The 21,958-nt window shown below is 45.4% G+C and overlaps 1 protein-coding gene and 1 pseudogene across 4 annotated transcripts in view; one reads left to right on the forward strand and one right to left on the reverse strand.

Annotated features, from left to right (window-relative positions):
• Nucleotides 1-21,958, forward strand: part of kif26ba (kinesin family member 26Ba) — a 389,427-nt gene that overhangs the window by 6,258 nt on the left and 361,211 nt on the right. The gene's annotated exons all lie outside the window — the stretch shown is intronic.
• LOC138760223 (putative uncharacterized protein FLJ46204) lies at nt 1,088-3,717 on the reverse strand (annotated as a pseudogene).

A 21,958-nucleotide genomic window follows, 5' to 3' on the forward strand; every position in this document is an offset into this window, starting at 1 on the left:
CGTATGTGTGTGTGCCTGTCTGTCCGTGTGTGTGTGGGGGGGGGGGGGGTGTTTGACAGCGCTGCGGAGGAAGCGGATGGCCCGTTAGAAAGTGTGCTTTGGGGTTGACAGAAACACGCGTTATACACCCGGCGGACAGGCTACCCGAATGGGAGCAAGCGGGAGATCCGCTCCTTTGCTGGGGGACTGCAGGGCGGAACGACCCTCGATCGCTCCGGCGGCAGCTGCGGGCGAGGCGCTCGCTCGTTCCCTGCTGCCTGCGCAGGTACCTGCCGGCTCGCTCGCTCGCTGCAGATGTTCAGTTGAATCCCAGCGGGGTTTTGTCCTGCGGCGCAGACCGTTCACTTTTCAGATCGGGGGAGGGAGGGTTAACCCTTCTCCCTCCCCCATGTACCGGTTAGCCCCAATCCGCCGGGCACACATCTCCTCCCCGGTCTCTCAGGTGGAATATTGGTCAGAAATAGCCGCCTGCTCGCCTCGACAACATCTGCACAATGAAGTTACAGCAACAGAAATGATTGGAGGTGAAGAGCGATCTTCTTCGGGACAGAGGCGGGCTTGTTTATTTGCCGTTAAAATTAAAACTATCCATCGTATTTATACTTCCTTGTACGGAACATTATCTGAGCACATATTTAGAGATGGAGAGATCAACTCTCTGCCTTCCCAGTTCTCTGCTCCAGCCACGTACAATGGGAACCAATCGGTCCATCGCGTCGATGCTCGCCCCCTACCCCCATCTCTTTCTTCAGAATCCCCCGTTTTTCTCCTTATCAAGTATTTATTCAAGTCACTTTTGAAAACGGACCTTTCAGACCGTTAACCCCGGTGCACAGCTCTCTGCGACATTAAAAAAAATACTCCTCTCCCTCTGTTATCTGCCAACTTTGTCACCCGCCAGTTGGGGCAATTTGCTGCTCTCTGCTCGGTCTCGATTTGAATAGGACCAACTGCTCTGGGCATGTCCAACCGCGGTGCAGAGAGAGGTGGAGAGAGAAAAAAAGGAGTTGGGACCCGAGAGAGGGAGGGCAGAATGGTCGGTGGGGGAGGGGAGTGAGCCTTGAGGTACAATCCCGGGCATTAGCCTTCAATCTGTTTGCAAAGTGACTGGGGCCATGACCCAGGGGTTAACTGATGGCCGATAAGGTACTGTTGGTAGAAGGGTGAAGGGTGGAAAGTTTAGGGGAGTCATCAGGAGTAAGTTTTTTTACACAGGGAATTGTGGGTGCCTGGAATGCCTGGTGGTGGAGGCTGAAACATGAGGGGCATTGAAGAGACTCTGAGACAGGTTCATGGATGGAAGAAAAATACAGGGTTACTAGGTAGGGAGGGTTAGGTGGTTTTTATTTGGTCATAATATCTAGGTCAGCTGAAGGGACTGTACTGTGCTGTAGTGTACAATGTTCTCTCTGGGGAGAGGGAGTCATAGATTGGCCAAGGAAGAGAGCAGCCTGGTCATGTGTCACTCAGGGTGTGATTTCTTCTCCTTTGGTCACGTTGAGGAAAGAGCCCATTCAGCCCAATGCATTCATAAGGTCTATGTGATACTAACCCAACCAGTTCAACTAAATTATCACCCTTCAGATAATGACCCTGCTTGAATGCTCCTATGGAATCTCCCTCACTGGCTCTGGCCAAACACAGCCACCACCAGTCGTTGTTCTTCTCCCAATCAATGTCGTTCTCTGTTCCTGAATTTTCTTCCCCTCTGCCAATGGGGAATAGTGTCCCTATCCATCAGTCCTGATACAGGGTCTCGACCCTTCTACATGCTGATGCTGCCTGACCCACTGAGTTCTTCCTGTGGTTTTGTTTTTGACTCCAGATTTCATCATCTCGTGCCTCCATATTTACTCTCTCTATATCCTTAATGAATGTAAACACCTCATCCAGATCTCCTCACAACCTCCCCGTTCCAAGGAGAACAACCAAAATGTTTGCTGTACATAGTGGTTTTAGTGTATATCGTGTTACACCACCAGCGACCGGGGTTTGAATCTGGCACTGTCTGTAAGGAGTTGATACATTCTCCCCATATCGGTGTGCTCCTGTTTCCTCCCACCCTTCAAAATGTACAGGTTAATTGGGGTATTTGTGCTGTATGTCAACATTTTTTAAATGTAAAAATATCCATAATAGCAAAGTCCCTCACTCATGAAATCATATTAGCGGTCACTTCCGCACCAATCTTTACTGCTCAGTATAGTGGTTGGTGATACATGGTGGAGGTTTAGGGGTTTGGGAGCTTCCTGTTGTATTTGAGCTGCCAACTACTTGATTTGTACAACAAGCTACCCCTCAAAGCAAAGGAGCTGAAGGAATAAGGTTGATCTCCCACCTCTCTGTTCTGTGGTAACCATGCGAGGTGGATCAAGGAAGACAAAGTGTGGGTGGGTGGCTTTGAAATATCAAAGCCTGTGTGTCCACGAGGACCAAGAATCTGAGTACTACAGGTTAGTGAGTGGCTGAGTTATGAGGCAACCCTCAGGTGCATGGGTTTCCTCTGGCTGTTTCAGTTTCCTCACATCCTTCAAGACATACTGGGGTTGTTGGTAAATTGGGGTATTTGGGCCACACGAGCTCATAGGCTGTATGTCTAAAAACTAAAAATAATATATATATTTTAGCAAATGAGGGAATTTTTGAGAACCTGTGTAGAATTCAGCTGGAAGTACTGGATATATTTGTGATGTATGCAGGAGGAGCTAACATAGGCACAGGCCCCTTGAGCATCTGCACAGCAGGGCAGTGCGTGGGCGGGGAACAGGAACACAAGCAGCACCTGGAAAGCAGGAGCCGGCAGAGAGAGCATCTGGGAAATGTGAATTGAGTTGGGAGAGACTGGCCATGTTTTGATTCAAGGGTGGATACTTTTGCCATTCTGTGTGTCCATGTGCAAAGTATGTGTGTAGGTGTCTGATTTATATGTATGACTGTATATTGGCATGTGCATCCACCTGGAATATTCTTTGTGTTTCCATATTACGCATGCCTGTACATACGTGACTGTGACTGTATATGTATTGGCTTATGTATATAAATTTTATTGTAATGTATTTGATCTACATGTGCACCTTGATGTATGTGTGTCTGTGTGATAGTGTTAGTGATTTGGATATGAGTGCGTGTGCATCTGTGCATTGTATCTGTATGCACACATTTATGTGAGTGTTTATGTATATGCTTGTTTAGGGTGGAAGGTGTGTGTATGTTTATGTATGTGCTTGTGTGTGTGAATGAGTGTGCGTGTGACCGTGTGTGTGAGTGTATGTGTGTGTATGTGTGAGTGTGTGTGTGTGCACGCGTATGTGCATGTGTGTTTATGTGTGTATGTGTGTGTGACTGTGTGTGTGAGAGACAGTCTGTGTGTGTGAGAGACAGTCTGTGTGTGTGAGAGTGTGCATGAGAATGTCTGAGTGTAAGTAGGTGAGAGAGAGTGTGTGTGTAAGAGTGTGTATGTAAGTGTGTCAAGAGAGTGTGAGGGGGTGAGTGTGTGTGAGAGAGAGTGGGTGTGTGTGTGACAGAGAATGTGTGAGTGTCTGTGAGTGAGTTTGTTTGTGTGTGTGACAGAGAATGTGTGTGTGTATGTGTGAGTGTGTGTGAGTGAATGTGTGTGTCAGTGTGAGAGTGTGAGTGAACATGTGTGAGAGTGTGAGTGTGTGTGCAAGTGTGTGAGTGAGTGTGTTAGTGTGAGTGTGTGCCTTTCATACCATTCATCTGAATGTAGAAACAGTTCTTTCAGAATGTGGATATGTTTTGTATTCAAGACCCAGTGGAACATTCCTTTGCCTGGCTCTTTCCTTACTACTCCACTCACATTTTGTAACGTATTCATATCAGAAAGATTATTTTAATTGTTTCAACCTCTTCCTTAACCAATTTCTTGTGTGAATTTAATATTGTGTAAAGGGATTTTTTTTGTCCTTGGAAAGGAAGAGAATGAATTCAAACCAGCTATTGTTCTATAATGAGATGGAATTTATTACATTAAATAATGTACCTGTATGAGGTAGATATAACTGAGCAGCAGTGGATCAATCAAGAGTTGCCCCTCTTCTATCTCATGTGAGGGCTTCCAAACACATTGGTCCTGCTGAATTATTTAAGCAAATTTCTGCTCTTACTTCACCCCACGTTTTCTGCCCTTGGTGGTGATTATTAAGAAAGTTGCTTTATAATTAATTTTGTTTGTTATAATGTGTGTGGGTACAAATCTTGTGCCTTCATTAGCAGGTGGCTCCTAATATTTGAGTAATGGTCCATGATTGTCAGAGTCTCCTTGAATCTCAGCTGCCAGTGGGTGGTGTTTTGCAGTGGGAGGGGGATGGTAGAAACCCTTTGAATTCACAATTGTTGAGTATGGTGAATGAGTTGACAATGAGTTGACACAGGTATTGCCCAATGCTGAAGTGGGGATAACCTTGGTTCTTGAGAGGAGGTGATGTGGGTTGAACTGCCCCGTTTTCCCTTTGATGAGCCGCATTGTGGTGAGAAATATTGTGCAAAGGGCTGGGATGATGGCACAGTTATTTAATGAGATCTGGTGAGCTGTGGATCGGTTGGTTAGGATCACAGTTTGCTAATTTCTGCATGTGGCCAAGTGCACTGAGGATGCTCTGCAGTCTCTCATAACTGATAGTGGTGAAGGCTTTATGAGGTGAGAAAAGGACATATGTATTGGTTGGTGCTGTAATGAAGTTGTTGCTTAAGAACATAAGAAATAGGAGCAGGACTAGGCCATCCAGCCCATCAAGCCTGCTCTGCCATTCAATCTGATCATGGCTAATCTGATGACAGGCTCATCTCCACCTACCTGCCATTTCCCCACATCCCTTATTTCCCCTACTATGCAGAAATCTATCCATTCTTGTGTTAATATTTGCTGAGGTAGCTGCCACTGTTTCAGTGAGCAGTGAATTCCACAGATTCACCATCCTTTAGTTCTGGTTTCCCTCACAATGGAAGCAACTTACCTACCTCAATCTTATCTATGCCTTTCATAATTTTGTATGTTTCTGCAAGATCCCCTCTCATTTCTTCCAAATTCCAGCACATACAGTTGATTCAATCTCTCTTCACATCTTTGGAATCAACCTAGTGAACCTCCTCTGCACTGTCTCCAAAACCTTTTGAAATTTTTAAATTTAAAACCTTTTTAAATTAAAAAAAAAATTTCATACTATGAACCATACTGACCAAAATACATACAGACATTTTTCTCTTGAATATACACAGTGTCAATTTTTTCCCCTTTTTCCCCCCTCCCTTCCTCACCCCCCCCACCCCCCCCCATTCATTCAACATTATCAATACATCCTTCTTGAAGTAAGGAATCAAGAGCTGCACGCAATCCTCCAAATACGGCCTTGCACAGTTGCAGTTATGCAGTATAACCCCCCCCACCCCCCCGCTCTTAAATTCAATCCCTAGAGCAATGGTCGACATTCTATTTGCCTTCCTGATAGACTGCTGGACCTGCAAACCAATCTTTTGTAATTCATGCACAGACACTCCCAAGTCCTTCTGCACACCAGCACACTGCAATTACTTGCTATTTAAAGAATTCTCTGATCATCCATTTGATCTTACTCCATACTGAAGATCACATGCATTGGGCCTTTGGATGGACAGAATCCACACTGCAATGCAGAGCCCAGCTCTTAGCCCTCCAGGAGGAAATAAATGGTTGGGGTCCTGGTGACAATTCCCCTTGAGTTACTAGTCTGTATCATCATTAGATTGTCTTGTACAAGGTCAAGTCTACAGCATTTTGAGGTCTCCTGGCACATTCATCGTGGGCGATGTGGTGGTTACTGAAGTACCCCTCTGCCAGGTCTGACAGCTGCACCAAGGATGCCTTCTGCTCTCGAGACCTTGTTGTTTGTCCGTTTTTGATCGAGATAGTGCAGAGGTTAGATGTTGAAGGGTGGAGACAAAGCTGTTCAGGTCAAGGACAGTTATGGTTTAGGTGGTCTTGGAAGCATTCCTTCCAGCAGGCATGGACTACCACTTTGCCCTTAATATGTTAACCTTGAAGGTAGATCCAGAGGATGAAATTCACCATCAGCCCTTAGCAGTTTGAGAAAAAAAGCATTGGAAGATCAAGACCTCAATTCTCAATGAAAAGAGATGGTCTACCAAGAACCAATGATCTTCGCCCTCCTCTATCCTTCTGATCCCAAACCGCCATGGCAGCCATCTCAAACCGCTGGAAAAATACTGAGTAATGAGGACTTAGAGTTTATCATTATACACAAATGGACAATTCATAGATGCCCCGACTTGCCGCAGCCACACAGACTACAATAGTATAGCTTAAATTAGTACAATGCACCAAGACAGCAAAAGGGAAAATATGTAGAAAAAGGAGAGATAGATAAATATTCACAGTGCAGTTAGTACAAGAAAAAAAAAGACATTTCAATATCTTTGAGTGGTTCCTGGAGTAGTTTGCTGTTAAGGTAAGGTTGGAATGCAAGGTTAAAGAGCTGTTAGACAAAAGCTATTCCTGAACCAAGAGGTGCTGGACTTCAGGCTTCTGTACCATCTGCCTGAAGTTTGCAGTTGGATTTATGATGACCAAGTCATTTATGGTGTTGACTGTGCCTCACATGGATGATTTCAATGGATGGGAGCTCAGTGACATAATGGACACTGCTAGGCTTGCATTTCCTGGGCACTCAAGTTTCCAAACCAGGTGGTGATGCATCCAGCCAGTATACTTTCCTTAAATGTAACCAATAATCCCGCCTCGACCACGTCTGCCAGGAGCTCATTCCACATCCCCACCACCATAAAGAAATTTCCCCTCACGTTCCCCTTATAATTTTCCCCCTTCAATCTTAAACCATGTCCTCTAGTTTGAATCTCCCCCTTTCTTAATTGAAAAAGCCTATCCACATTTGGATAGAGTAATGAATGACATGCGGAATCTCAGACCTCTTAGAAAGTAGAGGCCTAGATGTGCCTCAATGTGCTGCCTCCAGGAGGGGTTCTCTGATATGTGGACTTCCAGAAACTTGGAAGAACTCCCCCCCTCTCCATCACTGTTCCATCAAAGAAGATGTGGTCTCTTTGCTTTCCCTTCCTAAAGTCCTCAATCTTGCCACATGCCCAACCCAAAAATCCACAAAGTCCTCCAAATTCACAGAAAGGATGATCAAATCAAAATCTGTGCCCTTTTCCAGGCCAATATCACCAATTGAGGCCCTTCATACATCCAATAATCAACACAACCCCGACCCATCACCCTCTGCCTCCTAGCAACAAGCCAATTTTACATCCAATTGCCAAGATTGCCCTGGATCTCATAGATTCTTACTTTTTAGACCAGTCTCCCATATCGAATCTTGTCAAAGGTTTTACTGAAGTTCATGTGGATACATCAACCAGATTACCCTCATGGACACAATACTATCGCAAATATTTAATCATATTAATTAGACAGGATCTCCCTTTATTAAAGCCATGCTGACAATTTTTGATTAATTCCTGTCTCTCCAAGGGCAGATTAATCATGCCTCTCAGAATTTTTCCCAGAAATATTCTTCTTGCTGGAGTTAAATTGCCCTCTCCTCTGTGAACTCCATCAAATTCTCCACTGTCTAGCACCCTCCACACCCTGGACCCATTCTCTTCTCCCTCCTCCCATCCAGGAAGTGGCTCAGGAATGTGAAAGCACACACTGACAGGCTTGAAGACATTTTCTTCCATGCAGCCATCAGGCTCCTGAATGAACCCCACAACAAAACTCTCATGTAACCCTTGCTTGGGACTTATTGATCTTTCTCTTCATTGTAACTCTGTGCTCTGCAAATTGTGCTCTTTACATAGGGCTGTGTGAATGTTAGAGATAACCTGTTAGATTGTTCGCAGAAGAACCTTTCTCACTATACTAGGTATAATAAAAGTGTACTTTACCTTTACCTTTAATGTGACAAAGAAACATAAACTGAAACTTACATTTGAGCTCACTGGCCTGTAGTAACAAGGCTTATCCCTGCTACCTTTTTCGAATAAAAGTGAGGGTTTTGCTGTCCTTTTGTTCGGCCATTCTCAACAGGGAATGCCACAGCACATTTAAGTAAAAGCCTTATTTTCTTTTCACCTTCACATAACATACAGGAAGTTCCTGGATTACGACCGAATTCTGTCTGACTGACTGGTCATATCTCAAAACGGATGTAAGTCAGAAATTCACTGTATCCATTTTATCATTCGTCAAATGCAACATGGCGGCCACCAGGGCCAGCTCTCATGCAAGGTTGGCCACCACTGCCACAGGTGCTATTTTCCATAGATAGACCCCTATTTTCACCCCAAAAGTGTAATTTTTATATTTACATATATTTTTTCTTTATTTAAAAAAAAAATTTATACAGTATTTTATTTTGGTCGTAAATTGCATAGTTCATGTCGGGAACTACCTGTAAATGTTTTTATATGGTCAGTAGGAGAGAAGTATGGAAGAAGCTAAAATTTTGATTGCTTCACAGGGAAGGGGACCCATAAACTTTGAGTAGAATCTTGCAAGGGGGTGGGGTGGAGGGGAGAATTGTGGGCAGAGCCAAATAAAGGTTGTGAATGGCTGGTCTAGTTGTTTGGCACCACTTTTGCGACAGGAGTTGATTAGATATCCGTCACATCCTCAGCAGTCCCCTCCCTTGACTCACGCAGCAGCCTAGGATATATCTGATCAGATACTAGGGTTTTAACCACCTTCGACACCGTGAGCAGGAAAGGGCTTTGGCAAATACTAGAGCGCCTCTGATGCCCCCCAAAGTTCCTCAACATGGTTATCCAACTGCAAGAAAACCAACAAGGTCGGGTCAGATACAGCAATGAGCTCTCTGAACCCTTCTCCATTAACAATGGCATGAAGCAAGGCTGCGTTCTCGCACCAACCCTCTTTTCAATCTTCTTCAGCATGATGCTGAACCAAGCCATGAAAGACCTCAACAATGAAGACGCTGTTTACATCCGGTTCCGCACGGATGGCAGTCTCTTCAAACTGAGGCGCCTGCAAGCTCACACCAAGACACAAGAGCAACTTGTCCGTGAACTACTCTTTGCAGACGATACCGCTTTAGTTGCCCATTCAGAGCAGCTCTTCAGCGCTTGACGTCCTGTTTTGCGGAAACTGCCAAAATGTTTGGCCTGGAAGTCAGCCTGAAGAAAACGGAGGTCCTCCATCAGCCAGCTCCCCACCATGACTACAAACCCCCCACATCTCCATCGGGCACACAAAACTCAAAACGGTCAACCAGTTTACCTATCTTGGCTGCACCATTTAATCAGATGCAAGGATCGACAACGAGATAGACAACAGACTCACCAAGGCAAATAGCGCCTTTGGAAGACTACACAAAAGAGTCTGGAAAAGCAACCAACGGAAAAACCTCACAAAGATAAGCGTATACAGAGCCGTTGTCATACCCACACTCCTGTTTGGCTCTGAATCATGGGTCCTCTACCGGCATCACCTACGGCTCCTAGAACGCTTCCACCAGCGTTATCTCCGCTCCATCCTCAACATTAATTGGAGCGACTTCATCCCTAACATCGAAGTACTCGAGATGGCAGAGGCCGACAGTATCGAATCCACACTGTTGAAGATCCAACTGCGCTGGGTAGGTCACGTCTCCAGAATGGAGGACCATTGCCTTCCCATGATCATGTTATATGGCGAGCTCTCCACTGACCATCGTGTCAGAGGTGCACCAAAGAAGAGGTACAAGGACTGCCTAAAGAAATCTCTTGGTGCCTGCCACATTGACCACCGCCAGTGGGCTGATATCGCCTCAAACCGTGCATCTTGGCGCCTCACAGTTCGGCGGGCAGCAACCTCCTTTGAAGAAGACCGCAGAGCCCACCTCACTGACAAAAAACAAAGGAGGAAAAACCCAACACCCAACCCCAACCAACAAATTTTCCCCTGCAACCGCTGCAACCGTGTCTGCCTGTCCCACATCGGACTTGTCAGCCACAAATGAGCCTGCAGTTGACGTGGACATTTACCCCTCCATAAATCTTCGTCCGCGAAGCCAAGCCAAAGAAGAAGAAGACATTTAGTACTTCCTGCTGGACAGTGCAATGCGATCAAGATGGGTTGGAATTGTAGATCTATTACCTTATTATGGTAACTCACCTCCAGTGGTCCAGCTGAGACCCCAGAGCTGAAAGTGAAGCAAGTATTGAACTTGGATTTATGTGTCTCAGTACTACCAGCTGTTGCTTGTAAATACAGAGTTGGAGGAGGAGCAAACATTCTCCTGACAAGGGTTCAGATCATTTGTTGTTGGCACTGAGTGCTGATACAAATCACAGGCTGGAGAACCATTGCTCTGTGGGGAGCATTCCTTGTTTGACTGAGGCAAATGCAAGTACCTTTTGAGTGTCCTGGGATGGCACTGAGAACTTGAAACTTTCATTTTCATCAGTATCTGTGCCACAATCAATCACGTGCGTTGTGTCCAGCTCCATACAGAGTCGAAGGAGCAGAACCAGTGCTACTCAATCTGTTAAGATTAGGCAACGTATGGAAAATTTCCAAGTCAGAAATGGACAGGCTCAAATCCCACACCAGGTAAAATTGTGATACGATGGTGAGAGAGTTGCACTGTGTCTTGGCACCAGTTCTTGGAACGTTGGAGGATGAGGGATGATCTGAGAGTGTTTGATAAAATTATGAGGCTGTAGTGGCTACTACACCCACAGAAACACACCACAGGACATGGTAGAGGTTTTCACGCATGCCCCTTTAAGGCCAACGGGAGTTCCGCCCCACGCGCCGGCGACGTCATCACGTAGCCTGGGGTGCAGGCTGTGGCGTAAGCCACAAGGTCATCAGCAGGCCCCGACGGCACCATCTTCCTGCAGCTGCCCTGCCTGCGCGGTGATACAAGCAGGGCCGGCTCGCTACAGGAGATGTGCGCTGCCACAAGGCATAATAGGGTCGACCATCCAATTCCTTTTCCCAGGATAAAAATGCCACATACTAGGTGAGGGGAGGGGGTAAAGTTTAAAGGAGATATGTGGGTCAGGTTTTTAACACTGATTGGTAGGTGCGTGGAACGGACGTCCAGATGTAGCAGTGGGAGCAGGTACCAGAGCAGCACTTGAGGCTTCTAGACACATGAATGTGCAATGAATAGTGAGATATATATCATGGGTATGTGTCATAGGATATGTAGAGGATATAGAAGTCTGAAGACCAAAACCTCTATGTTCAAGAACAGCTTCTTTCCAGCGCATGATCAGGCTTTTGAACCTCCCCTTGCTGCACTTATCATGGATGGCTCTGATACCACAAAAGGTCTGGCCTCATTAGTGCAACACCGCTTTTCTTCTTGCACTATATAACCATATAACCACTTGCAGCACAGAACAGGGCAGTTCGGCCCTACTCGTCCATGCTGTAACAAATCCCCACCCTCCTAGTCCCTCCAGTCCTCTCCTATCCATGTAACTATCCAGTCTTTCTTTAAATGTAACCAATGATCCCGCCTCGACCACGACCACGTCTGTCGGAAGCTCATTCCACATCCATACCACCCTTTGCGTAAATAAATTTCCCCTCATGTTCCCCTTATAATTTTCCCCCTTCAATCTTAAACCATGTCCTCTAGTTTGAATCTCCCCCACTCTTAATTGAAAAAGCCTATCCACGTTTACTCTGTCTGTCCCTTTTAAAATCTTAAACACCTCTATCAAGTCCCCTCTCAATCTTCTACGCTCCAGAGAAAAATGCCCCAGTCTGCACAACCTTTCCCTGTAATTCAGACCCTGAAATCCTGTCAACATTCTCGTGAACCTTCTCTGCACTCTCTCTATTTTGTTTATATCTTTCCTATAATTTGGTGACCAAAACTGTACACAGTACTCCAAATTTGGTCTCACCAATGCCTTGTACAATTTCATCATAACCTCCCTACTCTTGAATTCAAGAGGTAATGGTAATTGAATATTTATTAAATTTAAAATTTAAATACAGCATGGTAACAGGCCCTTCCGCTCAGTAGCTCGTGCCTCCCAATTACACCCAATTGACCTACAATACCCGTACGTTTGGAAAGGTGGGAGGAAACTGGAGCACCCAGAGCAAAACCCACGCAGACACGAGTAGAATGTGCAAACTCCCTGCAGACGGTGCTGCCTTCAAAAATCCCGGTCTCTGGTGCTGCACTAACCACTACGCTATCCGGGCCACCATCATCCCTCTCATGTATTGATTCTCTCTTTTCAATGTAACTTAGTTGTTTTATTTCCCCTTTACAACGTACCTGTTCAGATGCAGCAAGTAAGAATTTCAGGGCATATGTGCATTGTACAATGTGTATGACAGAAGCTCATTGTCATTCTCATGTCCAAGCAGTAGAGTTTTAGTTTAACCTGGGCATCACATTCAGTGGAGACATGTGGGCTGAAGGGCCTCTTCCTGCACTGTACCGTTCCACTGAGCTGATTATTTTGTCTTTTCAGGTAGATATAGGAAATTTCAGATTTATTGTCAGAGTACATACATGATACTAGAGCGCATCGGATGTCCCCCAAAGTTCCTCAACATGATTATCCAACTGCACGAAAACCAACAAGGTCGGGTCAGATACAGCAATGAGCTCTCTGAACCCTTCTCCATTAACAATGGCATGAAGCAAGGCTGTGTTCTCGCACCAACCCTCTTTTCAATCTTCTTCAGCATGAGGCTGAACCAAGCCATGAAAGACCCCAACAATGAAGACGCTGTTTACATCCGGTACCGCACGGATGGCAGTCTCTTCAATCTGAGGCGCCTGCAAGCTCACACCAAGACACAAGAGAAACTTGTCCGTGAACTACTCTTTGCAGATGATGCCGCTTTAGTTGCCCATTCAGAGCCAGCTCTTCAGCGCTTGACGTCCTGCTTTGCGGAAACTGCCAAAATGTTTGGCCTGGAAGTCAGCCTGAAGAAAACTGAGGTCCTCCATCAGCCAGCTCCCCACCATGACTACCAGCCCCCCCACATCTCCATCGGGCACACAAAACTCAAAACGGTCAACCAGTTTACCTATCTCGGCTGCACCATTTCATCAGATGCAAGGATCGACAATGAGATAGACAACAGACTCGCCAAGGCAAATAGCGCCTTTGGAAGACTACACAAAAGAGTCTGGAAAAACAACCAACTGAAAAACCTCACAAAGATAAGCGTATACAGAGCCGTTGTCATACCCACACTCCTGTTCGGCTCCGAATCATGGGTCCTCTACCGGCACCACCTACGGCTCCTAGAACGCTTCCACCAGCGTTGTCTCCGCTCCATCCTCAACATCCATTGGAGCGCTTACACCCCTAACGTCGAAGTACTCGAGATGGCAGAGGTCGACAGCATCAAGTCCACGCTGCTGAAGATCCAGCTGCGCTGTATGGGTCACGTCTCCAGAATGGAGGACCATCGCCTTCCCAAGATCGTGTTATATGGCGAGCTCTCCACTGGCCACCGTGACAGAGGTGCACCAAAGAAAAGGTACAAGGACTGCCTAAAGAAATCTCTTGGTGCCTGCCACATTGACCACTGCCAGTGGGCTGATAACGCCTCAAACCGTGCATCTTGGCGCCTCACAGTTTGGCGGGCAGCAACCTCCTTTGAAGAAGACCGCAGAGCCCACCTCACTGACAAAAGGCAAAGGAGGAAAAACCCAACACCCAACCCCAACCAACCAATTTTCCCTTGCAACCGCTGCAATCGTGTCTGCCTGTCCCGCATCGGACTTGTCAGCCACAAACGAGCCTGCAGCTGACGTGGACTTTTTACCCCCTCCATAAATCTTCGACCGTGAAGCCAAGCCAAAGAAAGAAAGAAAAAGATAAGACATACATGATATCACATACAACCCTGAGATTCTTTTTCCTGTGGGCCAGGCAGAATTACCACTTATTGGTAGTGCAAAACAAAATTAGCTGTACACATGTACATATGCAAACAAATAAAGAGATGTAAACAGATAACGAAATGTAAACAAACTGACTGCAATACAGAGAGAATTTTTTAAAATTGCTTGTAATTTCTTTGAAGGATAAGGAAGCTCTGATTAATGTACTGCAAACAGCGCAAGGAAAAGTGCACACTATCAGGTTGATGTCGCACAGCTGATAGTTTGTTGCTTTGCTTCCTACATCACAGCTCAGCGGGAGAAAGCAATGAGCCTGCCTTGTTGGACATCCTCATGCTGCGAAGGTCACTGTGTGATTGCAAGCTCCTTCCAAATCTTTTTTTCCAAAAATATTTTTGATTCACAATAAATTATTTACAAACAAGCAAAAGGTTCAAGATTTTTTACATTCATCATGTCAGTCATAGCTGTGGGGTATTGTCATACAGAAAGCAGACACAAGACTTAAAGACTGATCAACAGGCTTTATTCCACTTAAAGTCCCTGCTGCAGTTAGCTGTAGCTCCGTGTGACTGACCTCGAGGGGCCGGGTGTGGCTTATATCCTGGCAGATGATCGGCAGCCGACCAGGTGGGGCTTTGTCCTCCAGTGCTCTTCCTGCAGGTACACAGGTCGCCCCCTGCAGTCGGCAAGTGGTGTATCACCACAATAGCTGTACATTCTCATCGATGTACGTTGTTACATTCGTTCTCTCGATACCAGCACTGTGGCATCTTGTCGTTTTTTTTACCCCCTGAGGGGGTTCCCCTCAGTCTCAGTCCCTCAATGTCCGGTAATGGGTGGATTCTAGACTGTGGTTCTTCTCCCCAGTGCCCTCGCATTGGTTGCACCTAGCCTCAGTGTGTCCCTCAACACGTACTCCTGCAGCTCCTTCCCAATACAGCCAATTATCTGAGAGCTGGCCTGGAGCTTGAAAATAGTCAACAGAAGGTCAGGGCGGGGAGACCATTTAAAAGCGCTAGCAACAAAAGTAAGGTGGCCTCCATATGTTGGTGAGAAGCCTGCTAGAGGGGGGACCAGATGTCCTTCACGGTAAACACGGGGACAGGGGCAGGAAAAAGGCCCGTGTAAATATTTGGTCGGCTGTGGAAGATGGCTGGGCCTTGCTGGAAGCTTGATGTTGGGGTTGTTTTTGCTTGTGGCATTGCTGGCCAGTTCTGGTCTCAGGTTTCAGGCACAAAGCTGGGCCCATAGGTCAAAACAGCTCATAAACCCAGACAGGCAATTAAAATAGCATTCACCAGTAATGACCCACTGGCTGGCAGGGGAAGGGGGATGGTCACCATTCGAGGGGATGTGAGTGATGTGTGTGCAAGGCTTTCTTCAATCTGAATTCATGGAAGTGCATGCTGCTTTGTCCTTAAATTTTTTCTGGGGATTTTGATTTGCTTCTCTGAGCTCGTCATGCACTTTGTCTACTCCAACCACAGCTGATTCTGTGCAGGCTCCGAAATCAAATGCGCCCTCCAATAATTACATAGAACCCCAGTTTATAAAGCCACTCGGGCCTCTGTGACTTAAAAGGAAAGTGGATTCCCACCACATCATTTAGACAGCAGGCCTTAGCTTTACTTGGGCATGATATTTGAAGGGATTGCAGATCAGTGAAGCAGGAAGAGGAGGAAAACAGCAAGCCAGGCAAATCGTGAGCATGTGTCACGTCTGAATGTTGGTTGTGATGTCAACACGTGGAATCTGGCATTGTCTCCAATTTCTTATTCACCGCTCCTTCTCTTCCTTTAGGACCCTGATTCAGCCTGTTTGATCAAGTTCTGGGTCCCCTGTTCTAGGAAATCTTTCCATGGTTTGAGTTCAGATTGGGTTAGGTTACATAAAACAGGACAGGAACAAGCCCCTTGGCCCACAATGTGTCCTGCTGAAGATATGCCGAATATGAACCAAGTCTCTTCTGCCTGTATATGATCCATATTCCCCCCATTCCCTCTATAACCATGTGTCTATCACCACTACTGCAACTGCTTGTTCCAGGCACCTGCTGTTCTCTGGATTTAAAAATTGTCTTGTTCATTTCCTTTAAACTTCACTCTTCACAACCCCCCCCCCCCTTCACCTTAGATGCACTTCCTCTAGCATTTGTTCCTGTGAAAGCTCTTACTAAAATATGTAGCTCAACAGTGTAGAGCAATCCTCCCAGTGTAGAGCAATCCTCCCAGTGTAGAGTGATCCTCCCAGTGTAACTCACTAATGTAGAGTGATCCTCCCAGTGTAACTCACCAGTGTGCAGTAATCTTCCTAGTGTAACTCACCAGTGTACAGTGATCCTCCCAGTGTAACTCACCGGTGTAGAGTGATCCTCCCAGTGTAACTCACCAGTGTAGAGTGATCCTCCCAGTGGAAGTCACCAGTGTAGAGCGTTCCTATCAGTGTAAATCACCAGTGTAGAGTAATCCTCCAAGTCTAACTCACCAGTGTAGAGTGATCTTCCCAGTGTAACTCACCAATGTAGAGTGATCCTCCCAGTGTAACTCACCGGTGTAGAGTGATCCTCCCAGTGGAAGTCACCAGTGTAGAGTGATCCTACCAGTGTAAATCACCAGTGTAGAGTAATCCTCCAAGTGTAACTCACCAATGTAGAGTGATCTTCCCAGTGTAACTCACCAGTGTAGAGTGATCCTCCCAGTGTAACTCACCAGTGTAGAGTGATCCTCCCAGTGTAACTCACCAGTGTGGAGTGATCTTCCCAGTGTAACTCACCAGTGTAGAGTGATCCTTCCAGTGTAACTCACCAGTGTAGAATGATATTCCCAGTGTAACTCACCAGTGTAGAGTGATCCTCCCAGTGTAACTCACCAGTGTAGAGTGATCCTCCCAGTGTAACTCACCAGTGTAGAGTGATCCTCTTAGTGTAAGTCACTGGTGCAGAATGATTCCTCCCAGTGTAACTCTCCAGTGTAGAGTGATCCTCCCAGTGTAACTCACCAGTGTAGAGTGATCCTCCCAGTGTAACTCTCCAGTTTAGAATGCCATTCAATCTACAATCAATGCACACTTATCTACACAAATCTTCAATTCAGTGCACTTGTCCCAATATATCTCGTGTGGTGTTATCAATCAGTGCAGCTCAAGTAAACATCATTAAGAATGAGAAAAAATTTACATGGATATTGCCAGGACATGAATAACTGAGTTACAGGGAAAGGTTAAACTGGAGGATTGGCGGGTAGCTCATGTTGTTCCATTATTTAAAAAATGCTCCAAAGGAAAAGCTGAAAATCACAGGCAGTGGTGAGGGGAGCCTGTAATTACAGGGGAGCCTGTATGTGAGCCAGGGGACCCTGTATGTGAGCCAGGGGAGCCTGTAATTACAGGGGAGCCTGTATGTGAGCCAGGGGAGCCTGTATTTGAGCCCAGGGGAGCCTGTATTTGAGCCCAGGGGAGTCTGTATGTGAGCCCAGGGGAGCCTGACATTACAGGGGAGCCTATATTTGAGCCCAGGGGAGCCTATATGTGAGCCCAGGGGAGCCTGTCATTACAGGGGAGCCTGTATGTGAGCCAGGGGAGCCTGCATTTGAGCCAGGGGAGCCTGTATGTGAGCCAGGGCAGCCTGTATTTGAGCCAGGGGAGCCTGTATGTGAGCCAGGGGAGCTTGTATTTGAGCCAGGGGAGCCTGTATGTGAGCCCAGGGGAGCCTGTATGTGAGCCCAAGGAAGCCTGTATATGAGCCGGGGAGCCTGTAATTACAGGGGAGCCTGTGTGTGAGCCCAGGGAAGCCTGTAATTACAGGGGAGCCTGAATGTGAGCCCAGGGGAGCCTGTAATTACAGGGGAGCCTGTATGTAAGCCCAGGGGAGCCTGTATGTGAGCCAGGGGAGCCAGGGGAGCCTGATGTCAGTAGTAGGTAATTTATTGGAGGGTATTCTGAGAGATCAGGTATACAAGTATTTGGACAGCCAAAGGCTGATTTAGGATAGTCGGCGTGGCTTTGTGCTTGGTTGGTAGTGTTTAATGAACCTTATGGAGTTTTTTGAGGAGATTACCAAGAAAGTAGTTGGCTATGGATGTTGTCTACATGGCCTTAGACAAGGTTGCAGATGGGAGGCTAGTTCAGAAGATTCAGACATTAGGGACCCATGGCCAGATGGTAAATTGGATTCGAAATTGGTTGAATGGGAGAAGACAGAAAATTGCTTCTCAGACTGGAGGCCGGCGATTAGAGATGTCCCTCAGGGACTGGTGCTGGAACCATTGTTGTTTGGTGTCTATATCAATGATCTGGATGATAATGTGGTGAATTGGATCTGCTAGTTTGCAGATGATACTAACTTTGGAGGTGATATGGACAGAAAAAAAGCTTACAGACGGATCTGGACCAACTGGAAAAATGGGCCAGAAAATGGCAGATGGAATTTAATGCAGAAAAGTGTGAGGTGTTGTATTTTGGAAGGACTAACCAAGATAGGATATACACAGTATATAGTAGGGCACTGAGGAGTGTAGAAGAACAAAGGGATCTGGGAATTCAGATACATAATTCCCTGAAAGTGGTGTCACAGGTAGACAGGGTTGTGAAGAAAGCTTTTGGCATCTTGGCCTTCATAAATCAAAGCATTGAGAACAGGAGTTGGGATGTTATGGTGAGGTTGTATAAGACATTGGTGAGGGCAAATTTGGAACATTGTGTTAAGTTCTGGTCGCCTAACTACAGGAAGGATATAAGATCGAATGAGTGCAGAGAAGATTTACTAGGATATTGCCGAGTCTTCAGGAGTTGAGTTACAGGGAAAGATTAAACAGGTTAGGACTTTATTCCTTGGAATGTAGAAGAATGAGGGGAGATATGGTAAAGGTTTACAAAATTATGAGAGGTGTAGACAGAGTAAATACGAGTAGGCTCTTTCCACGGAGTAGGAGAGATAAGTATGAGAGGACATGATTTTGGGGTGAAAGGGGAAAAGTTTAGTGGGAACCATTAGGGGGAAGTTCTTCACTCAGAGAGTGGTGGGAGTGTGGAATGAGTTTCCATCTGATGTGGTAAATGCGGGCTTACTTTCAAGTTTTAAGAATACATTGGATAGTTACATGGATGGAAGTGGTCTGGAGGGTTATGGGATGGGTACAGGTCAATGGGACTAGCGCAGTGGTTCTCAACCTTTTTCTTTCCACTCACGTACCACTTTAAGTAATCCCTATGCCATAAATGCTCTGTGATTAGTAAGGGATTGCTTAAGGTGGTATGTGAGTGTGAAGGGAAAGTTGAGAATCACTGCTCTAGACCCAATTGTTACTGAAATATTTTGCTTGAGAAAAATTATCATTTGCCTATTTCCTTTGGAGTTATGAAACCATGCACATAACAAGTCAATTAGGTATGATTGAAACAATGGTTTTCAAACTTTTTCTTTCCACCCGCATACCACCTTAAGCAATCCCTTACTAATCACAGAGCACTTACGGCATAGGGAATACTTAAAATGGTATGTGAGTGGAAAGAAAAAGGTTGAGAACCACTGGAATAGCAGGATGATGTTTTTGGCACAGGTGAGAAGGGCTGAATGGCCTGTTTTCTGTGCTGCAGTGTTCTATGGTTCTATGGTACACAGTGTGCTCTTCACAATATATATTCAGTGATACACTGCAGTCTTCTGATTGATAAAACATTAATACAATGCAGCTTTTAAAAATATTACTCAGCTGTACTCTGTGCCCTTCCCAAGAAGACAATCAGTGTTTCATCTTTCCTAATACAACTCATTAATATAGTGTACCATGCCCTTTCCAATTTAACCTAACAGTGCTGCATAACCTCCCCAATTTAACACATAAATGCAATGTGCCTTTCCCAGAATAACTCAGCGCTACACAGTGCATTCTCCCCAATATAAAGCACTAATCTGATGTGTAATTCCTAATATAATTCGCCATCACGGTGTGATCATATTCTGTTTATTCACAAATACAATCCTTCCTTTCCAATATAACTCACTAAACTGTTCACCTTTCACAATTTATTTCACTAACAAAAAGGGCCTTCTTCAGAACGTCTCCAGTATGATGTGTCTTTCCCAAAAAATCCCTTTTGTACAACTGACTTGTATATTGCAGTCTTTGTAATATAATACCATAACAGAGAGACTTTCGCAGTATAATTCATCAATGCAATGCATGTCGCCCAGAATAAAGCTAGAATAAGACCTCAAGATATAGGCGATTCAACCATCAGTTCTGCCCCACCATTCAATCATGATCTGATCCATTTCCCACTCAGCCCTACTGCCCAAAGAATAATGTTTGTCATTCCTATTTACAACTCAACAATATTGCATCTTCTCAATACAGTGCACATTTCAAAATTCCTTTTCCAAACTCAAATCAAAATTGTGAGACCTTATTTTCCACGTACAAAGCCATGCTGAATATCCCTAATTAGTTCTTGCCTTTTCAACTGCGGAGATATCCTGTCTCTCAGAATCCCTTCCAGTAACTTACCCATGACTGAATTAAGTCTGAATTAAGGCATTATGGGCAGCGAGGAAGGTTTTCAAAGCTTGTGGAGGGATCTGGACCAGCTGGAAAAATAGCTGATGGAATTTAATGGAGGAAAATGTGAGGTATTGCATTTTGGAAAGACATACACAGTAAAAGGTAGGGCACTGAGGAATGAGGTAGATCTGGGAATAGAGATACATAATTCCCTGAAAGTGACATCACAGGTGGATAGGGTTGTAAAGAGAGCTTTTGGCATATTGGGGTTCAGAAATCAAAGTATTGAGGACTGAAGTTGGGATGTTATGGTAAAGTCGTATGAGGCATTGGTGAGGCCAAATTTGGAATAATGTGTGCAAATTTGGTCAACTGATGACAAGAAAGCTTTCAATAAGATAGAAAGAGTGCAGAGAAGATTTACTAGGATATTGCCAGGACTTCAGGGACTAGTTACAGGGAAAGTTAGGACTTTATTTCCTAGAGCATAGAAGAATGAGGGGAGATTTGATATTTAAAATTATGAGGGGAATAGACAGAGTAAATGTGGAAAGGCTTTATCCACTGAGGGTAGGTGAGATACAAACCAGAGGATATGGGTTAAAAGAGAGAGGGGAAAAAATTAGGGGGATCTTCTTCACACAGAATTGTGGATTTGTGGAATGAGCTGCCAGCTGAGATGGTGAATGCGGGCTCAATTTTAACATTTAAGAAGAAGTTGGTCAGGTACATAGATGGGAAAGGAATGGAGGGCTATGGACTGAGTGCAGGTCAGTGGGGCTAGGCAGAAAAATGGATCGGAACAGAAGGGCCTTTTCTGAGCTGTAGTGTTTTATGGTTCTAAGGATCACTGACCTTGTTCCCTGGCTTGTCCTTGTGGCCCTGATTAAATAAAGACACAACATAATCCATGCTTCAGTCTTTTGGTTCCTCACATGTCACTACAGAAGATGCATCTCTGCCAGGATGCAGAAGGAGTACAGGATGCCCACTGTCTGTCAGAGCAGAGTCCCCTTGCACCTACTTGTGCAGTGAACAAAGGATATCGCAGAAGCTTGAGGTACAGGAAACACTGTGGATATTGTACCTCAGTATTAACGTGAACAGTTGTGTGAACTAACTTTTTCAGCATCCTAGTCCCTGGGCCCTTGTCTTTCACCCCTTAGGAAAGGAATGATCCAGTGAATGTTCCAGTAGCACAGCTCATAGAACTGTTGTCTCTAGAGACCTGGGTACATTCCTGAACTCAGACACAGTGTGGAGTGTGCACGTTCTCCTTGTGACATGTGAGTTTCCCCAGGATGCTCCAGTTTCTTCCCATATCCCAATTGATTAATTGAACATTGCAGATTGCCCTCAAGGGTGTCAGTGAGTGGTAACATCTGGGAGGAATTAATGGGATGTGGAGAGAATGAACAGATTAGGGTTGTGTAAAAAAAGGTGTTTGATGTTTGACATGGGCTCAGTGTGCCAAAGAACCCTAGTTTTCTGTGTTGTTTTTAATTTAGAAACACGACAAGGTAACAGGGCTTCTGACCCGTGAGCCCGCAGCGCCCAAATATGCCCATGTGACCAATTAACCTACCA

The sequence above is a fragment of the Narcine bancroftii genome, chromosome 4 (assembly GCF_036971445.1).
Source record: "Narcine bancroftii isolate sNarBan1 chromosome 4, sNarBan1.hap1, whole genome shotgun sequence".
In the NCBI taxonomy this organism is placed as follows: Eukaryota; Metazoa; Chordata; class Chondrichthyes; order Torpediniformes; family Narcinidae; genus Narcine; species Narcine bancroftii.